This window comes from Saccopteryx bilineata, chromosome 1 (genome assembly GCF_036850765.1).
Source record: "Saccopteryx bilineata isolate mSacBil1 chromosome 1, mSacBil1_pri_phased_curated, whole genome shotgun sequence".
In the NCBI taxonomy this organism is placed as follows: Eukaryota; Metazoa; Chordata; class Mammalia; order Chiroptera; family Emballonuridae; genus Saccopteryx; species Saccopteryx bilineata.
In genome coordinates, this window is record NC_089490.1 from 379,389,107 (window position 1) to 379,403,367 (window position 14,261).

At 39.8% G+C, this 14,261-nt stretch overlaps 2 long non-coding RNA genes across 2 annotated transcripts; one reads left to right on the forward strand and one right to left on the reverse strand.

Annotated features, from left to right (window-relative positions):
- Nucleotides 1–3,920: 3,920 nt before the first annotated feature.
- LOC136320734 (uncharacterized) lies at nucleotides 3,921–10,374 on the reverse strand. Its single transcript, XR_010728369.1, has 4 exons — nucleotides 10,322–10,374; nucleotides 5,884–5,980; nucleotides 5,558–5,782; nucleotides 3,921–4,105 (listed from the first exon to the last, which is right to left on the reverse strand). It is a non-coding gene; the product is annotated as an uncharacterized lncRNA (long non-coding RNA).
- A 2,134-nt stretch (nucleotides 10,375–12,508) lies between these two features.
- LOC136320735 (uncharacterized) lies at nucleotides 12,509–13,957 on the forward strand. Its single transcript, XR_010728370.1, has 3 exons — nucleotides 12,509–12,587; nucleotides 12,991–13,056; nucleotides 13,477–13,957. It is a non-coding gene; the product is annotated as an uncharacterized lncRNA (long non-coding RNA).
- The last annotated feature ends 304 nt before the right edge of the window (nucleotides 13,958–14,261 follow it).

A 14,261-nucleotide genomic window follows, 5' to 3' on the forward strand; every position in this document is an offset into this window, starting at 1 on the left:
TTTGATCAGATGAGTGAAGTCCTTTCTTCCTTCGAGTAAGCTTTCTTAGAAACAGGAAGTAGAATTTTGCCAAAAACGCAAAAATAAACAGGTCCCTGGGGCATTGAGTGTAATTTGAAATTCAAAACTCATGAGAGTTATTGCTTTTTCCTGAGTCTGATTGGTCCCAGTCATGCTGATGGTGGAACCACAGATTAGACTCCTGCGAGCTCCCGCAGCAGAAATGCATTCTGCATCCACAGGTACCACTGGTCTCAGAGGGAGGTGTGTTCTGGGTGAGCAGTGCGGGGTAAGGGATTCGGGTGACAGAGAAGAGAAAGGGTTGTTTCTGGTCCTGACAACCAGCAAGTTCTTCACAAAAGAGTGGAATAGTTATTGGCCTTTGAAAGGGAGCAATTATTTTCCTTTTTAATATCACATTAGAAAGGATGTTGAGTAATTATTTTCAAAATGATATATAGAAAAGTAGCTAAGAAAGTTAATAAATTCCACCACTCAAAATAACCATTGTACACATTTGGTGGATATCAGTCTAGGCTTCTAGAATAAGAAGAAGATAGATGGATTGAGGGCTGAGAATTGCCAGAACAGAGGATGTGGGTGCAAGCAAGACTTTTCACTGTAAAACTGTATATCTCAATTATAATAAAGCATTAGCTATTCAATAAAAATGGATAGGTGTACAGACAGAAATAATTTTCTAAAAATTTGACTTTACATGCTACTCAATAATTACAAACCATTCAACTTGAACTCAACTTGAAGAAAAAGAAATGAAAGGAATCTGTCTCACTAGTGGTGGCGTAGTGGATAGAACATAAACCTAGGACACCGAGGTCCCTGGTTAGAAACCCCTGAGCATGGGATCATCAACCTGATCCCAAGGTTGCTGGCTTGAGTAAGGGGTCACTGGCGCAGCTTGAGCACCTAGGTCAAGGCATGTATGAGAAGCAATCAATGAAAAAGTAAAGTGAAGCATCGACGAGTTGATGCTTCGAATCTCTCCCTTCCCTTTCTCCCTTTTCTCCCTTCCTGTCTCTCTCTCTCTCTCTCTCAAATCAATACAAAATAAATAAATAAAAGGAATCTCTGGATTCAAATACATTTTTCTTACTATAAGGTATATTATTGCAAAGAAGATACTTTTATGTTCATGAAGATAAAGTATGAAAATGTTGGCATTGGGTCTTATACTTTTTAGATGTACAAGTTTCCATTTTAGACAGGATTGATTAACTCTTTATTGTGAGAAATCTAGAATGAAGCCTTCTTCCTTTTGCTTATTTAGGTTAGTATATTTTTATTTCTACATTGCTGAAGATTGAATACTTTTATTCTATTCTGAGAAAATCAAAACCCCAATTTCAAAATTGTTAAGCCTTATTATAAACTTAAGTGCATTAAATGTGTGCCACCAATTCTTTTACCTTGGTTCCTCATTTTGATTCACTTCCTGGATGTTGGGGTATCATAACATAATATCCATGCAGTTCTAAGGAAACTAGCTCCTCCTCCCGCTTCACGTATGGAGCACGTGACCCAGTTGAGCAAGTCAGAGCATTCTATCCTGGGGTGAGCAAAAGTAGGTTTACAATTGTGAGTAATGTGAAAGTTTAGTATTATTTATTTATTTACTTATTATTGCATTATTAATTATATTATTATTAACCTGCTTTTTCCCATGCCTGTATTCTTGGTGAAGATTATCTCTATGAGCTAAGCTGGTACAATCAGAGTGAGTCTCAAAAATCAAAAATATATTGATTGCTTTTTAGAGAGATAGAAAGAAGTAGGAGAGAGAGAGAGAGAGAGAGAAAGAGAGAGAGAAGCATTCGTTTGTTGTTGCACTTAGTTTTGCATTCATTGTTTGCTTCCTGTAAGTGCCCTGACTGAGGATTGAACCCACAACCTTGGCATTTTGGAATGATGTTCCAACCAACTGAGCTAATAGATCAGAGCACCTCAAGACTTTTTGCTGGGAGTGTTGGGACATGGAAAGCACTTCCTCAAGATCGTGTGATATTAAGATGTATATCACAAACTACTGCAACATTATTTTCTTCTAAAAGGAAAGTTAACCTAAGGATAAAGTTAATACACTGAAGGGTGCAGAAAATATTAAATTTTATAAAACTAGTGCAGAATCCCTGATGAATCATGGATCCCTGGATCAGGCTGCACCTGAAGTCCTTTCTACTACTAAACTATTCATTAATGGGAGACAATAGACCTTTAATTTAGACTATTTGTGTTTTCTGTTGATTTCAAAACAAAGAGTACTACTTAATACAATTGTGAAAGTAGCTGGTGACAGGGGCTAATGGAAAGAACATTTCTGTAGAGGAAATGGCATAAACAAACCTTTGGAGTCCATAGAACAGACAGCATGTGGCCCAGTCTTTGGAAGTCTAGCTTTTTCTCAGGTTCCAAGCAATATCATTCTTGTTAACAAGGAGTCAAACATTTTGGTGACAGCTTGCTTGTCATAGTATAAGTTATTTTCTTATAGGAAGATTTTACCTTGGGCTACCAAATAAAAGGAAGCCAAGAAGAACCCAGTGAGAGAGATGAAAGAAAGAATTTTTTCTGGCAAATTGATGAAGCTCATTTTATTCTCATTTGAAATGTTTTAAGGAATGAGGAACAGTTCTGTCCTGGGACAAGTAGAGACAGAATCCTAAGTAAGAGAAGCATTACCTCATGCTAATGAAGGTGACAACTTTTTATCAGAAAATTTGACTGCAATTGTTTGTCTACAGCAGGGGTAGTCAACCTTTTTATACCTACTGCCCACTTTTGTATCTCTGTTAGTAGTAAAATTTTCTAACCATCCACCAGTTTCATAGTAATGGTGATTTATAAAGTAGGGAAGTAACTTTACTTTATAAAATTTATAAAGCAGAGTTATAGCAAGTTAAAGCATATAATAATAATTACTTACCAAGTACTTTATGTCAGATTTTTGCTAAGTTTGGCAGAATAAATCTTTATAAAACAACTTACTATAGTTAAATCTATCTTTTTATTTATACTTTGGTTGCTCTGCTACCACCCACCATGAAAGCTAGAATGCCCACTACTGGGAGGTAAGGACCAGGTTGACTACCACTGGTCTACAGGAAAAAATCTTCTCCTGTAACCTCCTGAATGAATCTATCATTGAAGTCACCAATCTCTGATCTGGTTGATTCTCTGATTTGGATGAACTAGAATAATTTCAGGACTTGAGTGACCCTGAAAGGACCCCTATTGCCTCCAAGCTGGCCTGCACAATGGAAGATACAGTGTTTTGAAAATATGTGACTTGAGGAATTTCAAACAATTTATGTTTTTCAGTGAGACAGTATATTGCAGTATTTAGCACTTGGCTCCAGGGCCATATTGCTTGAGTTTGAATCCTGGCTCAACCATGATACCAAAATCACACTTAATCTCTGAAATAACTTTATGTGGGATTGGTATTCCCATTTTACAGATAAAAAATAAGGTCCAGAAAGTTCATGAGTTTTCCAAATTTATGTAGTTACTTAATGGTAGAGATAGGATTTAAACCAAAGTCTGTCTGGCTTCAACATCCTTATTTTTATTCTTGAGCTACTTTTTATCAGTTCTGTTAGGAGACATCATCCATACCCTAACAGTTGCAAGGAGAACACCTTTTTCAGATTTTTCCAGAGCAAGAAACAGAAGCCTGAAAGGTTGGGTGATTTCTCAAGCCAGGACAAGAAGTAAGGGAACAACTTCTGGTTTCCTCATTTCCTGCCTCTAGTCCATTCCATACACTTCTGCCAAGAATTCCACATAATACACAATTTCAGTCATGTCATCTTTGGGCTTTAAATTAAAATATTGCCATTATTTATAGATCAAACCCCTTATCTGTATTTCCTTTTCTTAGATTTTATTTATTGATTTTTTTTTTTAGAGAGAGAGAGAAGTGGTTGGTGGAAGGAAGGAGGAGTGAGAAGCATCAACTTGTAGTAGTTGCTTCTTATACGTATCTTGACCAGCAAGCCCAGGATTTCAAACCAGAGACCTCAGCATCCCAGATTAATGCTCTATCCACTGTGCCACCACAGGTCAGGCTGCACTTTCCATTCTTACCCTTCATAAAAATAAAATAAAATTAGGGTCCAATGAAATCAAAACAGTCTTCAAATTTAAAATAACACAATAGATGTCTACTTCCAACTATAATACAGCAGCTCCCAGAAAAATTACTAGAAAATTTCAAAGGCATAGAAGCTGGTAAGGCAACCAGGACTAGAGGGAACAAAATCACAAAGAAGAGGGAATCATGTAACAAAGTGAGCTGATATTTTATTTTATTTTATTTTATTTTTTTATTTTTTTATTTTATTTTTTAAGCTGATATTTTAAGTGACTATTTTCAGGCCGTTTTTCAATTTTGGGTTTGAAACAAAGGGACCAGGCAGGAGGTAGCTACTAAGTGTCATAGAACATAATGATTATGACAGTCTTGTGGGGCTGGAAAGACAAAATGGAAGTTAGTGAAACTTTAGAATAGCAATGAGAAGAGAGGGCTGGAAAACATGATCCCAATATTCTATCAGATTTCCCACTCTTCAGAATTTGTCCAATTCTAAAACTTCTTATGACAAGAGACTAATAAATCTAGGCTCTCACAGAAAAATAAAATTTTGGTACTGTCACAATGCCAAAGGAACGAGGATTAAAAATCAGGACCAAGCAGGTAGAAAAATTTTTAATAAACACTCCAGGATCTTACTGGAAATTTCAGAAAGTGAAAATAAACCATAAGTGATAGATCCTTATAATAATTGTAAATCTACTTCATTTGATTGGTGAAAGTTAATAGCCTCTAATCTATCTGCTTAACAAAGGAAAGGTTGAAATTTTTTTAGGAAGAAGATAATGTTATTCAGAGTATTGATAATTTTTCAAAAACAATTCAATAAAATGTTATTTAAACCAAATGACCACAACCTAGAGAAAAACTAGACAATAGAAAAAAAAACATATAGAGGCATAAATATATCTAAAAACAGTGTAATTGGAGTCCCAGAATGAGAGGAGAGAGAACGAGCCAAGCAACACTGGGAAAATTTCCCCAGGAGTTTTCCAAAATGGTTGAAACCCACTGCCTCCATAATTCCTTCAAACTCCAGGAAAAAAGAACCAGAAGAAAACCACACCTAAATATTCATTGCTAAACTCCAAAATACAAAGGCAAAGACAAGCAACAGAGAGAAATTCTTAAAAGTAATTAGGAAAAAAGAAGAGTAACAGCATGACTTTTTTAATGAAACAATGGAACCTATAAGACAATGGAATAATGTTTTTGAAGTTCTGGAAAAAAATTAAAGTTAAAATTCTATAACCAAAATTCTAGCAGCAAAAATGTTCTTTGAATGTTAAGGCCAAATACCATATTTTTCACTCCATAAGAAACACTTTTTCCCAAAAAAAGTGGAGGGGAAAACGCCTTATGGAGCAAATGTTGATTTTTTTTTTTAGCTGAGTGTTGTGATGGTAAGCATATGTAAAATAAGCATCAGAGGGAGCGTAATCATACCTGCCATGGAGGCATGTGGGATCCCGGCATCTTTTGAGTGATCTCCTGGTTCTGTTTTCCACAGTTGCACGCGGCGCAGGAGGGAAGCCGAGAGATGTTGTGTGCGAGCATTCATATGGCATCATTGAGGGCAGATGTGAGAGGCACACTGCAGTGGTGGAGGGCTGCGCTACAGCTGCTGGATCTCTGTGTGAAGTGCTGACATCACCTGCTGCCCTATTAGTGCTTGACCAGTTTAGAGCACATATTAGCAAAACCACACACTCAAAAAAATACAACAACTTTAAAGGGAAGACTCATCTAGCTGTAATTCCTGGGGGTCTTACCAGCCAGTTGCAACCTCTCGACGTTTCCATCACCAAACCATTTAAAGTCTTTATGTGAGAAGAGTGGAACAAATGGATGGCTGCTGGTAAACACCGACTGGAAAAATGAAGAGACCCACTATCACTCAAGTTTGTGAATGGGTGAAGACATCATGGAAGTTGATAAAAAATGAAACTGTGGTACAGTCATTAAAAAAATGTGGCATTAGCAATACCTCAGATGGCACTGAAGATGGTATCATATATGAAAATAGTGAAGAAAGTGATACCAGTGGTTGTGAACAACTGAGTTTCTTAAATTCTGACACTAGCGATGATGAGTTCCTGGGGTTCCCGGACAACTAGAAGAGTGAACATTCAAGTCTCTTCTCATTTGGTAACAACAGTGCTAATGGTTGTTAATACTGCTGTTGAGTTTACATTGTTGAAATATTATTGTGGTATATTTTACTAAATATTTTAACACACCATTTGGTTCAGAATATTTTTTTTTGCTTATTTTCCTCCTTAAAACCCTAGGTATATCTTATGGTCAGGTGCGTCTTATGGAGCAAAAAATATAGTAAAGACTTCCAGAACTAAAAGGTCTTAAAGAGATCATCCAGTCTTTTCATATTTCTCTAGAAGAGAGACTCATTGCTCTCAAGTAGCTTCATGCCCAGCAATAATCTGTGTAAAGTCTACATTGCCTGACACAGAGTGAACATTCAATACATGAAAAGAATAAGTGAACTGTCATTAGATTTTATCTAAAATCTTTACTTTTCTGTTGTTTTTTTCAATAAAGGAGCATTGAAAAGTTCCTTTGTTCACATAAAGTCTTATAATTCCACAGTGTCTAAATTGAAAGGGTAATATCTGATTCACTGTTTTAGGAAAAATGGAGTGAGGTTTGCATCAGCTTGTGATAGCCTCCAAGGGGGCCTCCCAATGATTCTACTCCTTGGTACTTACATCCTTGTATGATCTGCTCCCACAGTGCACCAGGTTTGATTTGTTAGACCAATAGACTCTGACAGAGTAATGGCCTGTCACTTTTAATATTAGTACAGAAGTTACTAAAGCTTCCATATAGAGCATTCTCTTTCTTCCTTTGTCAGATTATTTGCTCCGAGGGAAGCCAGCTTTCATATTGTGAACAGCTTTTTAGAGATGACCACATGGTGCAGAACTCCACACAATGGCCACATCAGTGAACTTAGAGGTAAATCCTTCAGCCCCACTCAGGGTTTCAGGTGGTTAACACCTTGACTGCAACTTCATAGGAGTTTCTGAGCCAGACCCCACCAACTGAGGTCTCCTGGATGCTTGGTCCTCAGAAAGTGTATGAGAATATAAATGTTTGTAATATTAAGATGTAAAGTTTTAGAGTAATTTGTTATGCAGCAATAGATACTAATACATCCATTACAGATGCTTAATTAATATTTATAGAATAATTTAATAAACTTGTATTTGGCTTCTCATTCTGAGTTCAGGTTATTAACTTTCCCAAGATCCCACATTTGCCTCTTCTTTACCAATGACTTGCCATCTGCCTTCTTGATTATGGTGTTTCCCCACATCTTCCTTCTGCTCACATCCTGCCTTCAGCCAGACAGGGCAATGCAGTTGGATTGCAGGCTCCTTGATTTGGGTTGGTTCTTCTCCATACCATTGACTAGTCCTATTTTCCACAAGAGCCAATATTCCTGGCCTTATCATGCATCCAGAAGCTATGGGAACACTTGCTTCCTTCTAGACCTGTTTTCATTACACATTTTAACACATTATCTAATAAAGTTTATGTCTGAGCTCCTGAGGAAACTGTCATTTTAAAAGAATTATATTCTGATCCACATCTGTCTTTCCAGAGAGTAGATTGAGATGGAAGGGCCCTGGCCGGTTGGCTCAGCGGTAGAGCGTCGGCCTGGCATGCGGGGGACCCGGGTTCGATTCCCGGCCAGGGCACATAGGAGAAGCACCCATTTGCTTCTCCAACCCCCCCTTCCTCTCTGTCTCTCTCTTCCCCTCCCGCAGCCAAGGCTCCATTGGAGCAAAGATGGCCCGGGCACTGGGGATGGCTCCTTGGCCTCTGCCCCAGGTGCTAGAGTGGCTCTGGTCGCAGCAGAGCGACGCCCGGGATGGGCAGAGCATAGCCCCCTGGTGGGAAGAGCGTTGCCCCTGGTGGGCATGCCGGGTGGATCCTGGTCGGGCTCATGCGGGAGTCTGTCTGACTGTCTCTCCCTGTTTCCAGCTTCAGAAAAATACAAAAAAAAAAAAAAAAAAAAGAGAGAGAGAGAGATGGAAGGAGCACTCATGGGAAAGAAGAAAGACTTTTCAAGTCATCCTAGTATAACATGTCCTGGACAAAGTCAAGACAGGGGTTAATAAATGAATCCTAGGGTCAAAGCAGATTCAGGAAATATCCACGTACCTGATTTGGTTGAGACCTCAGGGAAGCCTGACCCATATGAGAAGCTTCTGGTGAATTTCTGTTGTAACAGGAGTGAGAACAGGGTTTTCTAGGGTCCAGGTCTCCAAGCTGCCACATTGTCATAATTTTCACCTATTATTGCTTTGTTCCCTCAACAACTTCCTTGAGTTGGGATCAGAGCTCCACTTTCCATAGGAGGAAACGTGCTCAGAAAGGTTGTTTTCCTTGCCCAAATCACACACACCATACAGGGCAGAGATGAGATATGAACCCGGGACCGTCTGACTTTCAGAGCCCCATGTATTTTCCACTACCCACATTGTCTCTATACACAGGCTGATGACATTGTACTCCAGTCCTCACCTGCATGGCCACCCTTCCCAAATTAAGACAAGGAGTGTGTGTCTGGGCTTCTTGGTTGAGGTGAGGCTCTGATGTCCCACTCATTTTCAACAGAGTGGTTCCATTTTTGTTGATTTTACACTTTGGGCTTTCCTATAAAATTTCATTTGAGTAAAGTATTCCAAAGTAAAGTCAAACCAAATCGAACTGGAACAAACAAACAAGTCCTCTGACCTTGATCATTAGGTAACCTCTAAGTCTCTACTGTATAAAAATCTACCCCAGTTCCTCCCTTTTAAGCGGTAAGTTTTCACTCTTGAGACTCCTGGCAATGGAGAGTGAGTAGGGAGCCAGCCCCTTTTGGGTGTAATACAGCATCTGCTTCCCTCTTGCTGTGCTCAGCTTCAGGGCTCAGGCCCCAAGGGAAAGGGGACGCTCTGGCAACATTAACCTGAGACTATTCTGCAGGCCACAACCTCCGCTAGCAGGCCTGTGAGCCAGTATATCCTAATGGTTAAAAGCACAGGCTTTGGACTCAGACGCATCTAGTTTAAGTCCTGATTTCCACTGATTGCTAGCTTTTTGACCACAGCCAAGTTCTTTTATCCCCTTAAGCCTCAGTATCCTCATTGCTGAAATAGAGACAATGGTGATATTAAAAAGTTCTTGCAACAATGAAAAAAGACCATGTAAGTAAAGCGTGAGCAGCTCTTCTTTGTTAAGCTCTACTAAGTGTTTTAGGCGTGATGCCCTACTCCAAAACCACCTTGTGAGGTTGGGTATTTGGCCCGTGACCGACTACATGAAGAAGTAGTCAGTAAGTGGGGATTGTCATTACATGGTTATTGCTATCACAGTGACTTGATGTTGGGTCAGCTGTGGTGGGTAACCACTGTGAGCATCCACCTGCAATATTACTGGGCTGAACCCTCCCATGGGCTGCGTCTGCTTCCTCCTCTGGCTGGTGAAGATGACACCGCCATAGGGCTCAGGGCTTCCCCAGTGAGCTCTTCCCATTGGTGGTTCCCCTCTCTCGGCCTGAGGAACCTGTGCTCTCCTTCTCAATGTCAGTCCCAACCAGGCACCCACCAGTGGACACTGGTAGGCAAGAAGAATTCTCAGAATATGTGTTAAGGATTAAATCAGAAAACGAACTACTTTCCAGATACAACATGGTTGACCATCATTCGCCATTGGTGTGTGAAATTCTTTGACAAATCATAGAATCTCTCCAAGCCTAAGTTTCTTTATTTTGAAAAACTGGAAAAAGAATGAATAAGGATCGAAATGTTCATTGAGTACCCAGTACATGCCAGGAGATCTAAATAAGCTGCCTCTACTTTTCATCTCAATACCCTATAATTATTGCCACCATTTTACAGATGATAAACCTGAGGCTCAGGGAAGTTAAGAGAGTCACCAAGAGCATACAGAACTTGAAGGCTGGTTTTCTGAAACCATGTTATGTTTTTTTTCTGATACATCATCCAACAATTTCAAAGGCTGTCCCAGAATCTCCTCCCACTTGCCCATCTGGGTATATGGAAGGACAAAATCTCCTCTTTTTTTTCCATCCTTTTCATACTCTTTGCAAACCACTCTGGAGACAGGTGCCTGCAGTCTGTCAATAGAGTTTCAAACTCTATCCTCTCTCCACCCCCAGGCAACCTCGCCCCCTACCTTTTGTGGATAATTTGGAATGTGAGCTTCTGGGTTTTTTCCTGAGAGAGTTTCTTCTCTGAAATCTATAAGCTTGGATAGACACAAATGCAGCTTTGGTCCCTGTAAACAAACCCAGTGACACAAGCACATGACTCACCCACCAGTCATTTCCAGTGGCTTTCCAAAGAATGGGCATGGCATGGCCCTAATCACCCCCCCCCCCCACCCGTCAGTCATTCTGTCCCCTGGGAAACTGGTCATGCCTGAGAGGACTAGTTTACATATCAGTCCCATACTGTGCCATTCCCATAGAGTAATTTAGAGAAGTGAGAAACAAAGTCTGAGAGCAAAGGAATTCATGGCTTTGCTGGGAAAGAAAGACGCCTCCTTTTTGCTGGGAGAAATTGATCATTGGACAACCAAGTGATTTAGAATCTATTGAGAACCTGGTCCCTGGAACATAAAAAGGGATGAGTTCATGGGACCTTAGAGGCCAAACTAAGGTTGGAACATATTGCCTGACCAGCACAAGTGGTGGAACATTTCATATTATGACTTTTTAAAAAAAATCTGGAATTCTGCCATAGGTTTAAAACATGGGACCCTGCCAGTAATCCTAGATTTTGATTAAAAAAAAAAATGAAGTTGTTGGGATTAAAGGGACCTCTTTCCAAATCTCCTTCTGCAAATATTAAGAAGTCCACCTTAACGTTTTGTCTTTAGACTAAAGTTTTGATCTTGTGATCAAAGATATTAATAGTTAATATATAGACCCTGGCTGGTAGCTCAGTGGATAGAGCATTGGCCAGTGTATGGACAGCCACGGTTCAATTCCTGCTCAGGGCACACAAGAGAAGTGGTCTTCTGCTTTTCTCGACTTCTACCTCCCCCTTCTCTCCCTCTTCCCCTCCCACAGCCAGTGGCTCGGTTGGTTCTAACATTGGCCCCAGGCGCTGAGGATAGCTTGGTTGATCCAAGTGTGGCAGCTTCAGGTGTGAAAACAGTTTGGTTGATTTGAGTATGAGCCCCAGACAGGGCAGCCGAGTGGATCCCAGTTGGGGCGTATGCATGAGTCTGTCTCACTATCTTCCCCCCCCTCACTTAAAATAAAATAAAAATGTTAACATATAACTATCCTGAGGAGGAATGATGCATGAGGCCAGAGACAAGCTTCTCTATTGTGCTATTTCAATTGATTAGGAAGAAAGAGCTGGACTTCTATATTGAGAGGAATTTTCAGTTTCAGGGAGAGAACACCAGGAGGCTGTGACTGATTAGCAGTGTCCTTAGACCGGAATCCCGGAATCAGAAGGGACAGGATAGAAGGAAGCCTTGTAGGCACATTTGTTGACCCTCCAATGGCTGCATTTGCTAACTCATTCAGCGGCGGTACCCAACTTGATTTCTTATCCTTACTGATCCTTAGGCTACCTCTCACTCCCTCCTGAACCTCCTATTGGTTCATAACAGTTATGAACCAATATAAATGTTAAATGATCAAGTTCCTAAAAAAAATAATCCAACTGGAATTTCAGTTGGGATTGCGTTAATTTTATAGGTCCTTATCTGAAGCACGACAGTCACTATTATAGTGATGGATGCCTTACCCAGCCAGTTTCTCCTCGATATGTCTAGTCAACCTGTTCATGGAGCAGCACTGGCAGTTTTCCTGTTCTGTCTCAGATCCTGCGGAAGGAAACAGGAGTTGGGCTTGTGGTGTAGTCTTTCTAAAGTCTACAGTAGTGCACAGTCACGTCCCATGCCTTCACATTCGCTCACCACGCACTCACTGACTCACCCAGACCAACTTCCTATCTTGCAAACACCACTCATGGTAAGTGCCCTACACAGACCTAATTTTTTTTTATCTTTTATATCATATTTGAACTGTACCTGTTTTCTATTTAGATATGTTCAGACACATGAGTACTTATCGTTGTATTACAATTACCTACAATATTCAGCACAGTAACATGCTATACAGGTTTGCAGCCTAACAACAATAGGCTATACCATATAGCCTAAGTGTAGTAGACAGTCACATCGAGGCTTGTGTAAGTGCATTCCATGATGTTCAGACAACCATGACATTGCCTAACGTCACTTTTCCCAAGATGTATCCTTGTTGTGAAGTGATGCACAACTGCGTATTGACATCTAATCCATTGTTTCCCATTGCTACATAACGCCCAGGGTGCATGTCTCCCACAGTGTACCTCTCTTCTCTTCCACCTGTGAATGCTGGCTGTCTCGGTGCTCTGTCAGCACTGCGGTAACCTTGCAGGTAATATTTTGGTGCTTGGTCTCTTATGGGGGATTTGGTAAGGGATTCATATACTTAGAAGTTGGACTTGCTGGGTCTAAACTTCCACCCGTAGTGCACGAATGTCCTTGTGGCTTCTTGTCTTCCCCGAGGCTTCCATTGCCCAGCTGTGGCAATCATGCCATTAGAGCAGGTATAAAATGATATCTTGTCTTAAATTGCCTTTCTCTGTTTACCTATAATTTTGAGTGCCTTTCATATGTTAAGTGACCTTATGTGTTTCCTTTTCTGTAAATTGCCTTTTTATACCCTCTGCTCATTTTTCTATTAGGGCAATTGTCTTTGATTAAATTTCTTTATACTTAATTCCAAATACTTAATTTTGTTATAGTCAAATCCATGCCTTTTTTTTTTTTTGCCATAGCATTTGTGTTCTGGAAGTTTCATGAGTCCTCCTCCACCTGCATTTGCCAATTCCTGGGTCACAAAGGTATTCTACATTTTCTTCTATTAATTTTATAGTTTTACTGTCCACATTTAGGTTTTTAACCCATGGAGTTAAGTAGAAATATAGCTTTGATTTTATTTTTATAATAGTCAGTTTTCTAGTTTCCCAAGTGTCTCTCTCAATGGACGTGTGGGTCTATCTGTCACCTGCCTATCTTTATCTAGCCACTAACTTCTTCTCCTCTGTTAGCTGATTTGTCCATTCCTGGATCAAAACCACACTGCTTTATTGGTTTTCTAATATATCTCAAAATGAATGATGTTTTGAGCAGTTATGAACCAATATAAATGTTAAATGATCAAGTTCCTAAAAAAAATAATCCAACTGGAATTTCAGTTGGGATTGCGTTAATTATATAGGTCCTTATCTGAAGACCAAGAGTTTTTTTTTGTTTTTTTTTAGCTGTTGGTGACCTTGTGACCGTTGGCAATGGGCCGGATGTGGCACTCAGTCGGTGTTAGGAGAAAGGCTGGTGATGCCAGCACATCTGGTGAAGCCAGCACGTAAGGCACTCCTCCGGCTCCTGGAAATCCTCGCCAATCGAGATGACTCACGGTTTCATAAAAAGCTGCTGATCTCATTAGTTTCAGAAACAATTGCATAACTGGGCAGGGCCTCTCAGGAGATGCAGTGCTGACTGGGGCCCCTGCAGCAATACCTCTTACTTCTCCTAAGGTGGTGAAATAGCCAGAAACTGGTTTCCATCCAAACCCTGGAAACCACCGTAGGTGAGGTCATTCCATACATGCCAAGACCTTTGTGAGATTATTATCTGCATAGTCCGGAAAAATCACTTTTCCACCAAACTTTCCAGATGATTGATGGAGAAAAATTTCTCCAACTGTAATAACTGTCATTGTTATTACTAAAGGAATATGTTGCTATAGCGTACATACACACATATACACACATTCAAACTATTTAGATGGGGGAAAATTCTAATTATTTCATATTCATAAAAAATGTCCTTCTGAACAACAAAAAGATGAAAAAAAGGGGAAAAATCCTAAAACAACAACAAAACTAATTCACATACCCAGAGATGATCATTATTTAAAAAAATTTTGTTTTGATTTTATTTTTGCTTCTCGATTTTTTGAATGACTGTGAAATATTTCAAACCTAAAGAAATGTGTAGAGTTTTTTCTTTTTGAGAAATAAAGAATGACAATAACAAATACAGTTGG